The following is a 19459-nucleotide window of genomic DNA, read 5'->3' on the forward strand; positions in this document are numbered from 1 at the left end:
GTGCGGGGGCATCAGCTGTGCCCGGGCAGGGCCGGGCCCCGTCTCAGCCGCCCCCTCCATGTGGGGACAGCTTGGGGCCCCCCGGCGCCCTCCACGTGTTCCCTTCCCAAATTCCCTGGCAGGGAGCGCTGGGGCTGGGGGCCACAGCTGGAGCCCCGGCTGAGCGCTGCGGGTCTGCGGGACACTGCCAGCACCGAGCGCTCTGCTGGGCTGGGCGCTGCCTGAGGGACGGGGCTGCAGCAAGGGGGGACACCCTGCTCCAGGGGGGATGTCCAGGGACCCTCAGAGGCCTCTACCAACTCCCTCCGGCGGGCTGACCCCGACCGGGTGCAAGGTGCCACCAGAACTGCTTTGTCCCTGCCCTCTGCACATGGACAGGGGAAAGAAAATAAAAGGAAAGGCCCAGGAATTGAGATAAGCACCAGGAGGGATTGCTCCCCAAACACTGTCACAAGCAAAACAGACTCACCCTGGGGAAAGGACCTCAATTTATTACCAACCAAATCAGAGCAGGATAATGCACCTTGTTCCTCCTGCTGCTGCTCTGGGACAGAGGCTGGGAGTCCTTCCCCTGTCCCAGCGTGGGTCCCCACAGGTCCTTCCAGCCAAGCTGTTCCAGCGTGGGCTCCTCTGCCCAGGGATCCACAGGGCCCTGCATGGAGGCTGCTCCAGCACGGGCTTCCCACGGGCTCACATCCTTCTTTCCGGGCATCCCCCCGTTCCAGCACAGGCTCCTCCAGGGGCTGCAGGCAGCTCCGGTACCTGGAGCAGCTCCTGCCCCTCCTTCTGCCCTGCCCTGGGAGTCTGCAGAGCTGTTCCTTTCACATGTTCCCACTCTGCTCTGCACCTGATTCCATCTGCACAAGAACTTTTTCCTTCTTGAATCCATTATCCCTGGGGTGTCGCTGCCATCTCCTATGGGCTTAGCGTTGGTGAGTTGTGGATCTGTACAGAAGCTGTGCTGGCTTTGCTGGACATGGGGAAATTCCTGACAGCTTCTCATAAAAGCTACCCCTGTAGCCCCCTCCTTCCAAAACCTGGCCACACATACCCAGTACACCTGGAACATGGATCAGCAGGCCTCGGCCCAGTGAGGGTCACTGTGAATCATCCAATGTTGGTCCTCTGATGTGTGATGAAGTTGGAGCAGCAGATGAAGACCTTCTCACAGTCAGGGCATTCTCAGGGTGTTGTGGGGAGTCCACAATGAGCCTCTGTGAACGACTGGCACTCCCAGAGCCCAGAGCAGGCTTGCTTAAACTGCTAACGAACAGTCTTTGTGTGGAGGTCCAAATCTGGTTTATTGCCATGAAGAGGGTCCAAGGACAGACGGCTGAGGAGACGGTTTTATATGGGGGGGAAAAGAGGCAGATCCGAGGGTCAAGGGCCAATGGGAACTGAGTACAAGTGGCACAGAGGAGGGGCAGCAAACTGGGAACCAATGAGATAACCAGGGGCAGAGCACCACAGTAAACCGGGACCACAGGGAACAAGAGAGGGGAGAACATTCTAGGGGCAGTACCTACAAAGAAAAGAGGGCAGTTGAACTGGGTGATACCAATAAAGCCTGTTGCATTAACATGAGCCTGGAAATGCCTATGGGTGAGACCACTGTATTCCGAGGGAGTCTCTCTTGGACCCTCGTCACCTTTGCCCTTCCAGGGCAATGGGGGGCCCCTGGGCCTCCACAGCAGGGCTTCCCTTACAAGTGGGACTGTTGGTGTCGGGTCAAGCCAGAGCTGCTGGAGAAGCTCTTCCCACACTCAGGACACTCGTAGGGCTTCTCCCTGGTGTGGGTGCGCAGGTGCAGGGTGAGGTGGGAGTTGCGTTTGAAGCCCTTCCCGCAGTCGGGGCAGCGGAAGGGCCTCTCGTCTGTGTGAATGCGCTGATGCAGGAGGAGATGGGAGCTGGTCCGAAATCTCTTTGCACACTCAGGACACTCATACAGCCGTTGTCCACTGTGGATCTTCTGATGCTGGATCAGGTCAGACCTGGTGCTGAAGCTCTTCCCACACTCCCAACACTCAAAGGGCCGTACCCTGGAGTGCAGGCGCTGGTGGGTGAGGAGGTTGGAGCGGTCACTGAAGCTTTTCCCACATTCCCTGCAGTTGTAGGGCCGTTCCCCTGTGTGAATTACCCGATGGCGGATCAGACAGGAGCTCCGGCCAAAGCTCTTCCCACACTCCAAGCATTCATAGGGGCGTTCCCCTGTGTGGATCATCTGGTGCCGGAGGAGGTGGAAGCTCCGGCTGAAGCTCTTCCCACACTCCAAGCATTTGTGGGACTTCTTCCCCACGTCACGCTTCTTCACCAGCTCTGAGCTCTGGCCACCTTCCTGGCACAGGGGGTCTCTTTCCTCCTTGGAGCACCCTGGGCTGGGCTTGCAGCCCCTCCTTGTGCGGGATCTCTGGGGCTTCTCTTCCCCATTGGCTTCCTGTGCTGTGGAGGTGCTCAAAACAGCCTCTTCCGCAATGCTCTGCCAGGGGGATTTCTCCTCCTTGATCTCTACCTTCAGCTCGGTGCCTGGGGGAGGAAGGACAAGGAGAGGATGGGATTTGCCTCCGTGCCAGAGGGAAGGGGAAGGAGATCCCCCCATCCATCCCTGGCAGGATGGTGTTGGCAGTGAAGTTGTCCTGCAGCTGGGGGCCATGCTGGGCTGGGAGATGGAACAGAAATGAGGGTGAAACAGGAAGTGACTTCCTCCTCACCTGCCTGGCTGTCCTGGAGCATCTTCCTCTTCCTTGCAGCCTCCTCCTCCATTCAGCCAACCCTTAGGAATGATGAATCCTGGTTTTGGGGGAAAACAATGTGTGAGTGTGCTGGTGGTTCCTCCTGCCCAAGTCCATCTCTAGAAGTCACCAAGTGTCTTGTGTCCATGAAAACATCTGAAACACCATGATGCAGAAGAAAAACCCCCTCCAAATATTAAGATTCAGCACAGGAGTCCTCCAAGATTCCCCCGTCTCTGGTCTCTCCATTTCGGGGTCCTGGAGGTCTTCCCTCTCCTGGGTCCTGCTTAGGGTTGCTGGAAGTTTTAGCCGCCCTAGGGGTCCCTTCTCCTCCGAGTCTCTGTTTCGGCTGCTGGGGGTCCCAGGGCTCCCACTCTTCAGCCTCGCCCCACTCCCCGATGCCGGGGACGTCCCCCCTCCCAGTCACCCGATTCAGGGTCGACGGAATCCTGCCCTCCCCGTTAACTCTGTGCTTCCTCCTTTCTGCTCTCCCGGGGCTATTCCAAACACGCATCGCCCTCTCCGGTGTCCCACGGCAGGGACAGCCAGAACCGGCGTCCCCTGCCCCGGCCGGGCGATCTCCAGCTGGGTGCGAGACCCCGCATGCTGCCCTGGGCCCTGCCGATAGGCACGGCCGGGATCGCCCCGAACAAAACGGGGGCGCCCCAGATATGCGGGCCCGCTCCCCTCCCTCCCTCCCCGGACACCTGCAGGGCGCGGCGGGGCAGGCGCTCCGCGGGCCGGGAGGGCTGCGGGCACACGGCGCGGTGGGCACGCGAATTTCCTCCTCCTCTTCCTCTCCCGCTTTCTGCTGCTTGTTCTTCTTCTCCTCTGCAGATCAGACAGCTACAGCAGCTGACCTCCTGGCCCTGCTACATCAACTCGAGGCAAGAACAAAAATGTACACCCCCTCCTCCTCGTCGTCTTTCAGCTTCTCTTCCTTTTCCGGCTCCTCCTCCTCCTCTTCCTCTTCCCTTGCGCTGCCATCGGCTGCGGGGCGGGGTCGGGACACGGTAAGAAGGGAGAAGGTGGTACAGGAGGTGGGTCAGCCCGAGCCGAGATGGGGAGAGCTGGGATTCGGGGTACGATGGGGACGGAGCGGACAGGGAAGATGAAGGGAGGTGGCACAGCGGGAAGGGGTTCCCAAAGGGGGTCCCTTCACAGCTCCCTTCCGTAATCCTGAGGGGCTCCCTGCGGCTCTGGGGGAAGCGGATCCTCCCTGGGGGGCTCTGGGGGTTCCCCGCACCCAGCAGCCGGGAATGGGAAAGGGGGCTCCGGCACGGCCTCCTGAGCCCCCAGCCGGCTGTGGCGGGGCACACCATGACCCGTGTCCCTGCCCACAGAGCGGGGTGCCAGAGGACGGGACAGGCCAAGTGCCACTTCCAGAACGGCATTCCAGAGCGGAGCTGGGCAGGAGCAGCTCGGGCACTCCGAGCTGCACACACAGCTCTGCATCATCCCATGCTGATTCTTGTCTATGTCTCACCCAGCTCCGAGCTCTGGAAATTCTCTTCTTCCATCTGCATTCATCACCCACCAGCACTGGCACACGGGGAATAGACTTACGAGTGTGAGGAATGTGGGAAAAGGGTTCCGAGCATCTCAGATCTCATGAAACATCAGTGGACACACTTGGGAAAATCTCTCCCCAGCCCCCCCTCCTATCAGGCAACACTGTGATCTGAGAAACACTTGTTTAGGCCTTGGCCTTGACAAGCAGCCCCTGGGCTCAGCTCCTCTTGAGTTTATCACCAACATTGTCTGTTCCGGGGACTGGTGATGTCCAACGAGCTCCAACAGCCTTGGAAACCTTTTTTTTTTGCCTGAGTAACATCCCAAATGGGATAATATTTTAGTTCTCAACCTTTCCCAGAAAGTCACCAGCCTGAGCTTGGGCCAGGATGGACAATGTCTGTGAATAAAGCCCATCCCTTGGGCCCTATAAACAGCAGCCCTGAGTGAGTGAGTTACAGTACAAGCTGGCTTTATTGGGCAATTTCACCCAGTCACACCTGCACCCCAAGCTGCAGACATCTCACTGGTCAGAGAACTGAGAGGTGTTAAGATCAGACCAATGAGCGGTTTAGACTGGGCCATTTTCAAACCCCCTGTATGAAGCTGGGTTCAAACAATAAAGCTCTCTCTACTATTGCCACTTGCAGCTCTGGAGTGTGTCTCTGTCTCTGAGCACCGGCTCCACGTTGCCCCCTTGGAGCTCTGGGGCCTCTGTGAGCTGGGAACTCTCCTGTCTGCTGCCCCCGGGCACCCCCGAATGGTGCTGGGCTGAGCCCCTGCTCCTCCTCAAGGCTCTGCCCTGCTCCTGTGGGAAGATTCGGGCCTGTGGGGATGTTCCTGTTGTGGTGTAATAAATTCTGTGTGAAGTTAGTGATTAAGTTTCAGTTAAGTGCTGTTCAGTTAAGTGCTATTGGGCCTTTAAGCCTAAACTGTTGAAATCCAGGCTCAGTTCTGCACAGGTGTCAACTCTGACCCTTGTGACTCAACAGTGGGGTCTTCCATATTCCTTTTCATCCTTACCCTCTTCTGGTTTTTTCCCCTCACCCCTTCCTTCCCCAGAACCTCCTGAGCTACATGAATGGTTTTGGGTTTATTTCACTTTGGATTGATTGATTTTGGATTTTTGTTTCCTTTTTCTTGGTGTGCTTTAGCCAGGCAATCTTCTCCTCCTCTATCCCTCCTTCTCCATCCCTTCTCCTCCTGCCCCAGGCCCAGCACCCACTGCCGGCTCCCTCTTGCCCCCAAACCCACAGCATCCCACGGCAGGGGCAGGGATGGAGCTGGGGCAGGGATGGAGCTGGGGCAGCGCTGGGCTCTCGGCCGCTCAGCTGCACTGCCAGGGCAGTGTGGGGGCCCAGGCTGGATGCCCTCCATCTTCCCCCTCCTCAAATTCCCCTCCTGGGGGGCGCTGAAGGTGAGGGGGGTTCACCTGGGGTTCACGTGGGGACTGTTGGGCACTGTGGGTCTGCCTGGCAACTGGTGAGGCATCGGCCACAGCCCTGCAGAACTGGGGGATACCCTGCAATCCCTTCAGGAACGGGGACCCCTGGGCCTCATCATTGCCAGCCTTCAGCTGTCTCATTTCAGACCCCATCCAACCCCTCCTAATCCCCATCCCACCCCTCCCAATTCACATGCCACTTCTCCCAAATCCCCTCCCACCCCTCCCAATCCCTATCCCATCTGCCCCAGTCCATATCCCACCCCTCTGGATTCACATCCCACCCCTTCGTTCCCCTCCAGGGTTTGGAGCGCTGTGGGATTGAATACTTTTGGGGTGGTATTGAGTCATTTTGAGCTGGGATCAAGCTATTTTTGGCTGGGATGGAGAAACTTTCAGTGGCATTGAGTGGTTTTGAGGTGATGGATAGAACCCCTCACCTTTTGGGGTGCAAAGTAATGGAGGAAACTCCTCCAAATTCCCTCAAAAATCCCAAATCCTCCTGAATATCCCCCAGACTAGAAATTCCCCCCCCCAGTCCCTGTAAAATGGTGGGGTTTTACACATCTCTGACAAGGTTCCTTATTTTTACCCAATTTTGGGTGTTTTTTAAAGGATAGATCACAAGAAAATCAAGGTCAAAATTAAAGAATTTACATGTCAGCATCGTTTGAGTATCCGTGGGTTTGGGTTGGGTCGGATTGGGTTGGGTTGGGTGGGTGAAAGAGCTTTTTTTGGAGGGGTTCCCACAAAATTGTCTCCAAAATCTTGGTCTCTGCCAGTGCTGGATTACCATGTGTGTGACCAGCTTGACTCACCAGGCTGGTTCAAGTCCCAGCGTGGTCACCGTAGATAACACAATGTGGGTTCTCTAATGGGTGAGCTTGGAGCAGTGCACAAAGCTCTCCCTGCAGGCAGGGCACTCACAGGGCTTCCCTTACCTGTGGGACTCTTGGTGTTGGGTCAAGGCAGAGCTGCAGCAGCTCCTCCCACCCTGGGGACACTCACAGAGCCTCCTGCTGGTGTGGATGTTCGGGTGGCAGATCAGGTTGGAGCAGTCACTAAAGCTCTTTCCACACTCCCTGCACATGTAGGGCTGTTCCCCAGTGTGGGTGCTCTGGTGGCAGTCCAGGCAGGTGCCTCACCTGAAGCTCTCCCTGCATTCCAAGCGTATGTAGGGCCGATCCCTAGCGTGGACACTGCTGGTAGATCAGATGGAAGAGGAGGCCGAATCTCTTTCTGCATTCTGAGTACGGGGGGTAGGGCCATTCCTCGTGTGGATCTTCTGTTGGCACATCAGGCTGAAGCTCTGGATAAAGCTCTTCCCACATTCCAAACACTTCCAGGGCTGTTCCCTGTGTGGATCTTCTGGGGGCAGCCCAGGCTGGAGCTCTGAGTGAAGCTCTTCCCACATTCCTCACACTCATAGGGCCACGTGCACCCAGTGGTGGATGAGGAGGTTGGAGCTATTGCTGAAGCTCTTCCCACATTCCAATAAGCCCTTGTAGGATTTGTCCCCATCGTGAAGCATCTGATCAACCACCAGGTCAGCTGCCTTCCCAACACAGGGTGGGTCTTTCCTCCTCAGAGCACCACGGGCTGGGTTTGCAGGCCCTCCTTGTGGGGGATCTCCATGGCTTTTCCTCCCTGTTGGCCTCGTGTGCTGTGGAGCCACTAAAAATGGCCTTTTTCTTAAGGTACTGCCATGGGGATCTGTTCTCTCTGGTCTCCGTCCACAGCCCCGTGCCTGGGGGAGGAAGGAACAAGCAGTAGGAAGGAAAAGGACAAGGAGAGAGAAGAAGGAAGAAGGTGAGAAAGGAGATTTGCCTCCATGCCAGAGGGAAGGGGAAGGAGATCCCCCCAGTCCATCCCTGGCAGGATGGCGTTGGCAGTGAGGCTGTCCTGCAGCGGTGCTGGGCTGGGAGATGGAGCAGCAGAGAGGGGAAAGGGGCAGTGATTCCTCCTGCCCTGCCTGGCTGTCCTGGAGTATCTTCCCCACAGTCTTCCCGATCCAGCCAAGGCTTGGGAATGACAAATTCTGTTTTGGCTGAAAGAAATCAAGGTATGAGCTCGTTGGATTGGGGTTCTCCTACCCCAGTCCATCTCATGTATATCTGTATGGTCATCTTGTATATCTAAATGCCTCAGAAACATGAACACTCAGTGTCAAAAACCCTCACAGCAGTTCTCCCTTCCTAGTTGTCTCTTTCTGGGGCTCTGGAGGTGCCCCTTCACTGGGCTGCTGGGGCTCCCGTGGGTTCTGGGCTTCCCCTCTGCTTGGGTGCTGTTTAGAGATGTTTGAGGTGTCCCAGGGGTCCTTTCTTCCCTAACTCTCTTCTTAGGCATGTCTGGGGATCCCAGGGACCCCCGATAAGAGAAATGGGTCTTAATGTCTTCACAAAAGACTAGGTCTGAAATAACCAATCAGATTCTGAAAGAATCCATGCAGAGGCCCTCATGAACATCCAGCTGTATGACTTTGTTGCAGAACCCAGACAGTTTGAACTTCTGAGCTTTAGGGGAATCTGCAGTAGGTGTTTCGGGAAGGCTGTACCTCAGGGAACGGGGAAACAAAGACGGCAGTACGCGGCCAAAAGTTTAGGATAAAAGCAGGCTGCATCCTCCTTTTATGAGGAGAGTGCCCACAGGGGTGTGCCCGAGCGGACTCTCTCCCTTTGTTCGGATAAGGTTGCAGGGCTCCCCTGTCTCCTTTGTGAGCACTGGCTCTTCAGGGTGTGTGATTTTCCCTCACACCCGTCTCCGGGCTGCCCGCTCTGCTCTCCCCTCTCCGCCCCAGGCTGCCGGCGGTGCTGCCTCCTCCGTGCCCCATTTCAGGGTGCCGGGGTTCCCCCCTCGGCTCTCCCAAACCGCGGTGTCCCCCACGGCCGGCTCTGTGCGATCGCCGCACGGCTGCGGGACCCCGCACTCCCCCGGACACCCCAGAAAATCCCACCTGCAGGGGCTGCCCCGGACACCCCAGAAAATCCCACCTGCAGGGGATGCCGCGGACACCCCCAGAAAATCCCACCTGCAGGGGCTGCCCCGGGATGTTCAGGGCGAGCTCACCTGCAGAACACTGCGGGGAAGGAGACGATGCTCCCGGGGGCGGTACAGTGAGCGGGGGACCCCCGAGCTTCCTCCTCCTCCTCCGTTTTCATCCCCCCTCTTACTTCTTGCTCCTCCTGGTCTTGCTCCTGCTCCTCCTCTTCCTCCCCCGCTCTGCGCCACGGCCGCCCTAAGCTGACCCTAACCCCACGACAGCACCGGCTACGGAATGGGGTGACCCCCCCAACCCTCCAAACACCTCCACAGGGATTGACCGGGAGCCTGGGGACTCCCCTCCCCAGTGGGGATCCGCCTCCCTCCTGCCGAGCCCGGAGGAGCAGCTCCGAGGCGCAAGTGATGGAGGACAGCCGGGGATCCCCATAGGAACCTCTTTCCCGCTGCCCACCTCCCCTTATCCCCCATCTCCCACCCTTTCCTGACGTCCCTCCAAACTCCAGCTACCTCTCACCACGGTTTAGGGGTGACCGACCTCACATCTACCTCAGAATGGGGTTCCACGCCCCGTTATTCCAACGCTTCTCCCTCTTTTCCACCATTACCCCTTCCCACCCGCAGCCTCCCTCCCTCCTCCCCACAGCAGAACCTTCTGGAAGAGGCCATTTTGAGCAGCTTTTCCTCCAACAGGGAGGAAAATCCTGGAGATCCCACATGAGGAGGGGCTGCATGCAAACCCAGCCCAGGAGCTCTAAGGAGGAAAGACCCTGCCTGTGCTGGGAAGGTGCCAGAGCTTCGGCCAGAGCTCAGAGCTGTGGGTCCAGCAGCAGCTTCATGATAGAGAGAAGCCCTACAAGTGCTTGGAGTGTGGGAAGAGCTGCAGCTGGAGCTCCCACCTCATCCACCCATCCATGCTGCGAACGGCCCTACACATGTGGGGAATGTGGGAAGAGCTTCAATGATGTCTCCATCTTGGCCTCCCACCAGCAGCTGCACACTGGGGAACGTCCCTACAATAATGGCTAATATGGGGAGACTCTCCTCCAGGCAAGCTCCTCACCCACCAGAGCCTGCTCGCGGTGGAATGGCCCTTCAAGTGCCCTGACTGCGGAAAGAGCTTTGTCCACAGTCCCACCTGGTCATCCACTGGCACTTCCACAGCGGGGAGAAGCCTTATGAGTGTCCTGAGTGTGGGAAGAGGTTTTGAGCAGCTCAATTCTCATCAGACATCAACAGACACACATGGAGGAGAGACCTTATGAGTATCCTGACTATGGCAAGAGGTTTTGGAATAGCTCACATCTCATCAGGCATCAGGAGGCACACACCAGGGAGAGGCCCTACAAGTGTCCTGAATGTAGGAAAAGATTCAGCCAGAGCTTTGCCTTGATGAGACACCAACAGACCCACCAGTAAGGGAAGCCCTACAAATCAAATGCCATGACTACAGGAAGAGCTTGAGTTGAAACTCTGAGCTCATCACCCACCAGCAGCTGCACACAGGGGAGAAACCATACAAGTGCTTGGAATGTGGGAAGAGCTTCAGCTGGAGTTCCAGCCTTATCACCCACCAACATCCGAGCACTTGGGAGCAGCCCTACAGCTGCGGGGAATGCAGGAAGGGCTTTAGCTGGAGCTCTTGCCTGATTTGCTACCAGAGGATCCACACAGGAGAACCACCCAGTGTGAGGAATGTGGGAAGAGTTTCACTGATGTCTCCAGCCTCATCACCCAGCAGTGCCTGCACACTGGGGAATGGCCCTACAAGTGTCAGGAATGTTGGGAAGGACGAAAGTTTGACAAGAAAGTCTCACAGATATATATGCTTGGCAGAAAGATTTTTAAATATAGAGTCAGATGAAGGGATAGAGATGGAAGCAAGTTTGGATATAAAAGAAAATTGCTGAGCCAGTCTTACTGGATAACCAAGAAGGCAAAGGGTGTGTTAGTTAGAAGGGGTTTTTATGGCTTCAAGCAAAGGATAAACCCACCTCAAACAAGAAGATGTTTTTACCAAGCAGAAAGATAGCACAGGCAAACAAGGCAGCAAAGTTGCAAGTAGAAAAAGGTCTCAGAATTTTCCACTGCAAGAAAACTGAAAAATAACTTCTAGCTTAAACTGTAATGTACTAACTTTTAGTGATTGGTGAACAGTAACATGAATATGGTAATTATAGTAGTTATGATAGGCTATGGGTAATAGTTAAGGTATAGATTGGTTCTACTGTATTAAGATGCTCAGCAAAGAAAAGTACAAAAGGCAATGCAACCAAAACCAAAAGGTCTCCAGGCCTGCCTGCAGCTTGGGCTGACAGCTGTAGGCACAGCTCTGTCACCCATGACCCTGGGCTGCTGTAACCTCTCGGATACAATAATCTGCATTTTGGAGACTGCCTGGAGTCCCACATCCCTCATTTAGGCTCTTACAGGAAGAGCCGTAGCATCCCCCACTACCTGATCTGCCACCAGAAGATCCATGCTGGGGAGCAGCCTTACAGGTGTCCCTAGTGTGGGAAGCGGTTTCAGAATGGCTCAGATCTCATCAGGGGATGCACACAGAGCAGAGGCCCTTCTGCTGTACCAGCTGTAGGAAGCGCTTCAACTATAGCTCCAATCTCATCAGCCACCAAGACACTCAGAGCTGGGTGAAACCCTGTGAGTGCTGGGAGTATGGCAGGAGCTTCTGCAGCTCTGCCTTGACCTCACACTGCGCCCATCAGCAAAGGAAGCCCTTGTGAGTGCCCCAGGGGGAGGAGGGGGGAAGAGCTTTGGTTATTGGTCCAACTTCTTCCCCCACTGGAGGACACGCACTGGATGGTCCACAGTGACCCACATTGTCCAGAGACCTGATGAGCCATGCATATGCAGAGCTGGGATGCATTCAAGAAGCAGCTGGTTTTTTGAGGCCTGTGATGAACAGGCATAATTTGAGGACTGGGATGTTCCCCAAGTGACCACCAGAGACCCTTAAATGACCCCCAACTCTAATGTAAATGAGTTCCAATAAGTGATTTAAATATGTAAAAGAATTTAAGGGGAATGTTTAGCATATATGTATGAGTTTGGGAAATGTATTAATATATATTAGTTATATCAATACAAACAAATGTGAGAGGTAGCTGAGTGTGTGTGATACGGGAGTCATACCTGCACACACCTAGCACTGAAATAAATCTGCTTTCTAATAGTGAAATTACAGAGTTAAAGACTTGAGTTGCTGTTTCCGTGACATTTTCTTGTTATCCAGCCCCACCCCGTGCACAATCCCCAGCTCCTAACAGGCGCTGGCATTCCCTGCCCCACACAGCCCTGGGAGCTCCAGTCCTTGAGGGGTATCCTTATTCCACAGAAGAATCTCCACATCCCTCTCCCCCTGCGAACTGGATACGTCAGGAGACTGCAGTTAAAATGTGGGATGGGGCTGTTACAGCCTGAAGGCCTGCACTGTCAGTCTCAGCAGCTTTGGATAACGTATCACTTGGTTGTTCCTTTGTCCCAGTATTTTAACAGATCTCCTGTATCTTATCTCACTGTCATTTAATGCAAAAAACAGCAGAAACCTTCTTCTTCATTTACTGCTGGCATGTTTGCAAACAGGGCATTGTTGGAGTTGTTTGACCCCATTCAGGCAGAACATCCGGGTACCGGACTCCCACGGGATGTCCCTGCCCACTGTCCCACCCCCAATTTTCCTCATTCTCCCATTCATTTCCCATCGTCCCTTCAATCCACTGCTCCTCCTGCAGCTTAGCTTCAGGGTGTTCCCACCCCCCCACCCTGTCCCCACTTGGTTTGGGGCTGCCTCCTACCTCCACTAAACTTGGGGGTTTGATGTGCCCCTTTCACTGACTTCCGTGGATTCCACATCCCTCCCACTCCGTTTACGGGTCCCAGACCAAACTTTCCACCTCTTTCCCATCGCCCTCAGATCCCCAGCCCACCATACCCCGCTCTGGGTGTGGGGAGGTCCTACCCCACCCTTTTCCCGTCCTGTCCTCACTGCTTCCCATCCTCCCCCTCCCTGCTTCGCACCCTTCTGTTGCAGACATCTTTTATGAAAAATCCTTTCCTTAGGATTTTTCCTCCTGAGAAGCTGAGACGCCTCAGGAACAAAATGTTAACAATGGTTATCTGCTGCTGTGGAATTAACAGGTGGATCTGTGATTGGCCCATGTTACTTGTTTCTAATTGATGGCAAATCACAGTCAGCTGGCTCGGACAGAGAGTCCAAGCCACAGGCCTTTGTTATCATTCTTTCTTTTTCTATTCTTAGCTAGCCTTCTGATGAAATCTTTTCTTCTATTCTTTTAATATAGTTTCAATGTAATATATATCATAAAATAGTAAGTCAAGCCCTCTGAAACATGGAGTCAGATCCTCGTCTCTTCCCTCAACATAAGACCCCTGTGAACACCGTCACACCCTTCCATCCCCATCCCCTTTCCCCGAGCGCTCCGGGCCCACAGCCGGGGGTGCTCCCAGTGCCACCAGTGTCCCCAGCAAGGCCCCAGCTGTCCCCAGTAGGGCCCCGGCTGTCCCCAGCAGGGCCCCGGCTGTCCCCAGCAGGGCTCTGGCTGTCCCCAGCTGTCCCCAGCAGGGCTCTGGCTGTCCCCAGCTGTCCGATCCCCAGTGCCGGGTGGTGCCGCCAGCCTCAAGCGCAGCCGCCTGTGCAGTGGGGGGGGGGGGTCCCAAAGCGGCCCCGGGCGCACCAGGCCCGGACCCACGCTGAGCACCGGCCATGCCCGGGCCCTGAGGGGACGGCGCGGACGGGCCCGGCCTGGGCGCCCCCACCTCCCCCCACCCCAAATTCCCCTGTCGGGGGGCGCTGGGGCCGAGGGGGCTGCGGGTGGGCAGCGCCGGGGCTGAGGGGGGCTGAGGGGGCTGCAGGCGGGCAGCGCTGGGGCTGAAGGAGCTAGGGCTGAGGGGGCTGCGGGCGGGCAGCGCTGGGGCTGAGGGGGCTGAGGGGGATGCGGGTGGGCAGAGCTGGGGCTGAGGGGGTTTGCAGGCGGGCAGCGCTGGGGCTGAGGGGGCTGCGGGCGGGCAGCGCTGGGGCTAAGGGGGGCTGAGGGGGATGCGGGTGGGCAGCGCTGGGGCTGCGGCGGTTTGCAGGTGGGCAGCGCTGGGGCTGAGGGGGCTGTGGGCGGGCAGCGCTGGGGCTAAGGGGGGCTGAGGGGGATGCGGGTGGGCAGCGCTGGGGCTGAGGGGGTTTGCAGGCGGGCAGCGCTGGGGCTGAGGGGGTTTGCATGCGGGCTGCGCTGGGGCTGAGGGGGTTTGCAGGCGGGCAGCGCTGGGGCCGAGCGGGGCCCCGCACGGGGGATCACCGTGGGCTGAGCGCTGCCGCAGGGCCGGGGCTGCAGCGAGGGGAACGCGCTCTGCTCCAGGGGGAGCCCTGCAATAAGGGGACCCCACAAGCTGGTTATAACCCCTCGGCCACTGGAGGAACCACGGGGTCACCCCAACCTCCCAAAATGAGGGCAAGGTGCCTCCACAAGCCATTTATAACCCTGAAAATCGGCAGAAAACAGCAAGATCCTCTCCAAAATAGGATCACCTCATCCTCCCATAATGAGGGGGCATCACCGCAGCCCCCAAGAATAGCGGGGAGTCACCTCAACACCTGAAAATAAGCAGTATATTCCCAAAAGCCGTTCATAATACTTCAAAACCAGCAAAATGCAACATGGTCCTCCCAAAATGGGCTCCCTGTTCCAAGTGGAGGAGCTGTGGAGCCCCTTTTCCAAGCGCCAGAGCCACGTCTCCCCCCTCTCCCACCACCCCCAGGATTCTGGGTACCCCAAAAACTCGCTCAGGAAGGGGGGTGCCCAAAAAAACCTCTCAGGAATGGGGAATATCTCAAAATCTCTTCAGGAATGGCAGATACCCCAAAACCTCCACAGATTTGGGGGATACCCTGAAACACCCTTGGGGACATGGTCCCCCCATCCTTAACACCCCCTATCTTTTGCTATCTTATTCCAGATCCCTTCCTAGCCCTCCCAAAATTCATTCCAGCCCCTAACCTGCATCCCACCAATCCCAATCCCAATCCTGCCCCTCCCAGATATGAAGATCCCCTTTCCAAGCCCTATTTCCTCCATCCCATCCCACTCCACCCCAAACCCCATTCCCACCCTCCCAATTCACATCCCACCTCTCCCAAGCCCCATCACACCCCTCCTGGAGGTATTGAGGGTGCTGTGGGATCACATGATTTTTGGGGTGGAATTGAGACATTTTGAGGTGGAATCATGCCCTTAAGGGGTGGGACTGAGCTATTTTAGGTTGGGATTTAGCCATTTTCAGCAGAACTGAGCAATTTTGATGTAACAGATTTGATCCCTCTTGGATTTGGACTGCAAAACAATGGAGAAAACTCTCCCACGTTTCTCCAAATATCGCCTAGAACCCCAAAATTTCAGTAAATGTTGGCAGTTTAGAAGTTTTATTCATTTTTTTTACCCCAGCCTTGGATGTTTTTAAGGGATAAACATGAATCAAAAGAAAATCAAGGCCAAAATAAAAAGATTTACATGTCAGCATCATGTGAGTGTCCATGGAGTTGGCTTGGGTGGGTGGAAGAGCCTTTTAAGAGGGGTCTCTACCCCATTGTGTTCAAAATTTTGTTTTTTGCCCCAGTCCATCGCCATTTGGCTGTGCAAGACACCCATGGGCCAGAGAGAATTAGAATTGTGGAATTATTTAGGTTGGAAATGACCCTAAAGATCATCCAGTGTTGCTTGATACCAGAGGAAGAAATTATTGGATGGAGCAGATAAGATTTTTTGGGGTCTAAAGTCAACAAATCCACTCTTCCCAATGAATTTCCACCATCAGTCTGTGTCCCAGTGGATGTTCTTACCCCTCTGCTCATCCAGGTGCCTAAGGGGAACCCGAAGGATGTGGAGACCACAAGCCAGATGCCTTCCCATGTGGATCACCAGGAACATGGGTCACCCCATGCTCTGCCCAGCACGGATCCTCCAATGCTCTTCCCGCAGCTGGAGCGCTCGTAGGGCTTCTCTTACCAGTGGGTCCGCTGGTGTGAGGCCAAAGCAGAGCTCTGGGTGAAGCCCTTCCCACATTCCCCACACGTGTAGGGCCGTTCCCCAGTGTGGACGCGCCAGTGCTTGACCAGGTCAGAGCTACGGATGAAACCCTTCCTGCAGTCCGAGCAGCGGAAGGGCCTCTCCCCTGCGTGCATCCGCTGATGCAGGAGGAGATCGGAGCTGCTCTGAAACCTCTTCCCACACTCGTGGCACTCGTGGGGCCGCTCCCCAGTGTGGACGCGTTGGTGGATGACGAGGCTGAAGCTGCGGTTGAAGCTCTTCCCACACTCCAAGCAGTTATAGGGCCGTTCCCCGGTGTGCAGCCGGCGGTGGCTGATGAGGTGGGAGCTCTGGATAAAGCCCTTCCCACACTCCAAGCAAACGTGTGGCCGCTCCCCAGTGTGGAAGCGCTGGTGGTATGTGAGGCTGGACCTCTTGCTGAAGTTCTTTCCACATTCCAAGCACTTGTAGGGGCGCTCCCCTGTGTGAAGGCGCTGGTGGACCACCAGGTCAGAGCTCTGGCTGAAGCTCTTCCCACACTCCCCACATGTGTAGGGCCGTTCCCCAGTGTGGATCCTCTGGTGCCGGATCAGGTGGGAGCTCCAGCTGAAGCTCTTCCCACACTCCAAGCACTTGTAGGGCTTCTCCCTGTCAGGAAGCTGCTCATGGATCACCAGCTCTGAGCTCTGGCTGAAGCTCTGGCTGCCTTCCCGGCTCAGGGTGGGTCTTTCCTCCTCAGAGCTCCCTGGGCTGGGTTTGAAGCTGCACCTCGTGGGGGATCTCCGGGGCTTTTCCTCCTTGCTGACTTCCTGTGCTGTGGAGTTGCTTAAAGCAGCCGCTTCCACGAGGCTCCGACATGGGGATTTGTCTTCCCTGGCCTCTGTGTGCAGGTCATTCCCTGGGGGAGGAGGGAAGAAGGAGAGGAAGGAAGAAGGAATGAGTGAGGCAAAGGAACAAGGAGAGAAGGGATCAAGGAGAGACAGGAAGGAAGAAAGAGCAGAACAGGGAGAGGAAGGAAGTGAGGAAGGCAGAAGAAGGAAGGAGGGGAGGAATGAAAAAGGAGGAGGAAGGAGAAGAGGGAACAAAAAAGGGGAAGAAGGAGAAAGGAGAGGAAGAAATGAGGAAAAGGAAGTAAGAGGAAGCAGCACAAAGAAAAAGGAGGAAGGAAAGACAGAAAAGAGAAGGAACAAGGAAAAGAAGAAAGAAGAAGGAACAAGGAGAGGAAGGAAAAAACAGAAGAAAAGGGAGGGGGGAAAAAGGAGAAGGGAGAAGGAAGACGGAGAGGAAGGAGATCTGCCTCTGTGCCAGAGGGAAGGGGAAGGACATCCCCCCAAATTCATACCCAGCAGGACAGCTGGGGTTGTCCTGCAGCCAAGGGCAATGCTGGGCTGGGAGACGAGGCAAAAGAGAGAGGGAAAGGGGCAATGATTTCCTCCTCACCTGCCTGGGGGTCCCAGAGCATCTTCCTCTTCCTCGCAGTCTCCTCCTCCATCTGGCCAAAGTTAGGGAATGATAAGTCCTGGTTTTGGCAGAAAAAACAAGATGTGAGTGTGCTGGATTGGAGATTCCTCCTGCCCAAGTCCATCTCTAGAAGTCACTGGGCATCTTGTCTCTAAAAAAGTCCCTAAAAGACTAAGACACAGGCCTCCAAACACCAAGATTCAGCTGAAACCCACTCTAAAATAGAAAATTCAGCCCAAAAAACTACAAACAGCCAAGATTTAGCCCAAAACCCAATAAAAACAAAAAGATCTACTCCCCAAAAACTTCAAAATGTCAAGATTCTGCCACAGAAAAATCTCCCAGGAGATTTTTCTGGTCTCTCTGGTCTCTCCACTTTGGTGTCGCAATGGTCCCCGTTCTCCAGGCTGCTGGGGTTCCTCCATGTATTGGGGATCCTTATTCTAGGATGCCAAGGGTCCCGAGAATCCCAGAGGCCTCCCCACTTTGAGGCTCTGGTGCTCGCTCTTCTCTGGGCTGCTGGGGGTCCCGTGTGTCGTGTCCCCCTCTCCGCCGTGGTCTCCCTGCTTAGGGACACCAAGGATTTTGGAAGCCCTGTGCGTGTTTTCTCCTCTCACTATCTGCTTCAAGATGCTGGGCGTTCCTGAATTTCCCCCACCCTGGGTTTCCCACTTTGGCGTTCCTTGGGGAGCCGTCTCCAACCTATCCCCCCTCTCCGGGTCCGCCGTTTCTGGCTCCCGAGGGTTTTCCCTCTCCACGCTTCTCCCTCTCCGTGCCCGACCCCTCTCCAGGCCACCGGGGATCCCGCAGCTCCAGTGCGGCCTCTCTCCGGGGCTCCTCCCCACACCTCGGCTCTTTGGAAGGGCCCCCAGAACCGGAGTGCCATCCCCGCCAGCACCGGGCCATGGCCATGGAGGCGGCGGGCCCGAGCACAAACCCGCACCGCGGGCCGGCAGTGAAGGCGGCGGGCCCGAGCACAAACCCGCACCGCGGGCTGGCAGTGAAGGCGGCGGGCCCGAGCACAAACCCGCACCCCGGGCTGGCCATGGAGGCGGCGGGCCCGAGCACAAACCCGCACCGCGGCTCCGGGAACGCGGCATGCCCCGGCCCCGCCGCCGGGACCGCTCCAAACAAACCCCCCCTTCCCGGACACCCTCACCGTCCTCCCAAGGGGCATTTCCGGCTCAGCTCTGGATTCCCGGCAGATCCCAAATCCCCCTCCCAGAAAAACTCTACCAGGAGCCCGACGAGCCGCCCTCCCCCGTCACCTGCGGGACGCGGAGGGCAGGACCGATGCTCCCAGGGCGCCGGGGCTGCAGGTACAGCGAGCTGTGCGCTTGTGGCTCCTCCTTTTCCTGCCCCTCTTCCTGCCCCTCTTTCCCGCCTCCTCCTGCTCGGGCTGCTTTTTTTTTCTGCTGAATCCTTGCTGTTCCTTGTCGTCCTTCTTGCGTCCTCCCCCTGCTTCTCCTTGATCATCCTGTGAAAAACGCCAATCACTTGTTTTTAAAATTTTTAAAAGTTTAAGAGTAATAAAATGGTTAAAAAGAATAGTAACACAATTAGAGTAATAACAATTTGGACAAATTGAATTAGGACAATATGAGACAATAAAAGCAGTAACCCAGAAACAGCCTCAGCTGGTGCCTCCCAGGAGGGACTCCCAGCAAAGGAACAGCTTGGCTTTATCCTCTCACAGTCCAAGTGTGGCCCAGTCTCAGCTCTTGCTCCTGCAGTGTCTCTCAGTGTCCCTCCCTGGGCTGCACCACAGGCCCTGAGCCCTTTATTGTGCCAAGTCAACAGTTCATGGCCTCTTGTGTCTCTGCACTCCCCCCAGAGTTCAGCCTGCAGCTCCACTGCTCCTGCCCCTGAGGCACCTGCACCAGGTGTGCTCACAACCCTGCAGGGTTTCCTGGTGCCCAGGGGACACTGTGACACTGCAGGGCATCACGGAAACAAGGGAACTGTACTGGGTTTTCATGGCCAGCTTTTGGTACTGGGGGCAGGGGGCTACAGGAGTGGCTAATGTGAGAAGCTGCCAGAATCTTCTCCCACATCTAGTAGAGACAATGCCAGCCAGCTCCAGGATGGATCTGCTGCTGGCCAAGGATGACCCCATCAGAGATGGTAATGATAATATATTTAAGAAGGAAAAAAACCAAAAACCTTCTTGTACAAATGAAATTGGGTGCAGCGAAGAGCAGAATGTGAGAGGAACAGCTCTACAGACACCAAGGTCAGTGGAAAAGGAGGGTCAGGAGCTGCTCCAG

General features: G+C 56.1%; 2 pseudogenes; one reads left to right on the forward strand and one right to left on the reverse strand.

Annotated features, from left to right (window-relative positions):
- Positions 1-489: 489 nt before the first annotated feature.
- On the reverse strand, positions 490-17281 carry LOC131570243 (zinc finger protein 850-like; annotated as a pseudogene).
- On the forward strand, positions 8960-13592 carry LOC131570168 (zinc finger protein 572-like; annotated as a pseudogene).
- Positions 17282-19459: the final 2178 nt, after the last annotated feature.

The sequence above is a fragment of the Ammospiza caudacuta genome, chromosome 33 (assembly GCF_027887145.1).
Source record: "Ammospiza caudacuta isolate bAmmCau1 chromosome 33, bAmmCau1.pri, whole genome shotgun sequence".
NCBI lineage: Eukaryota > Metazoa > Chordata > Aves > Passeriformes > Passerellidae > Ammospiza > Ammospiza caudacuta.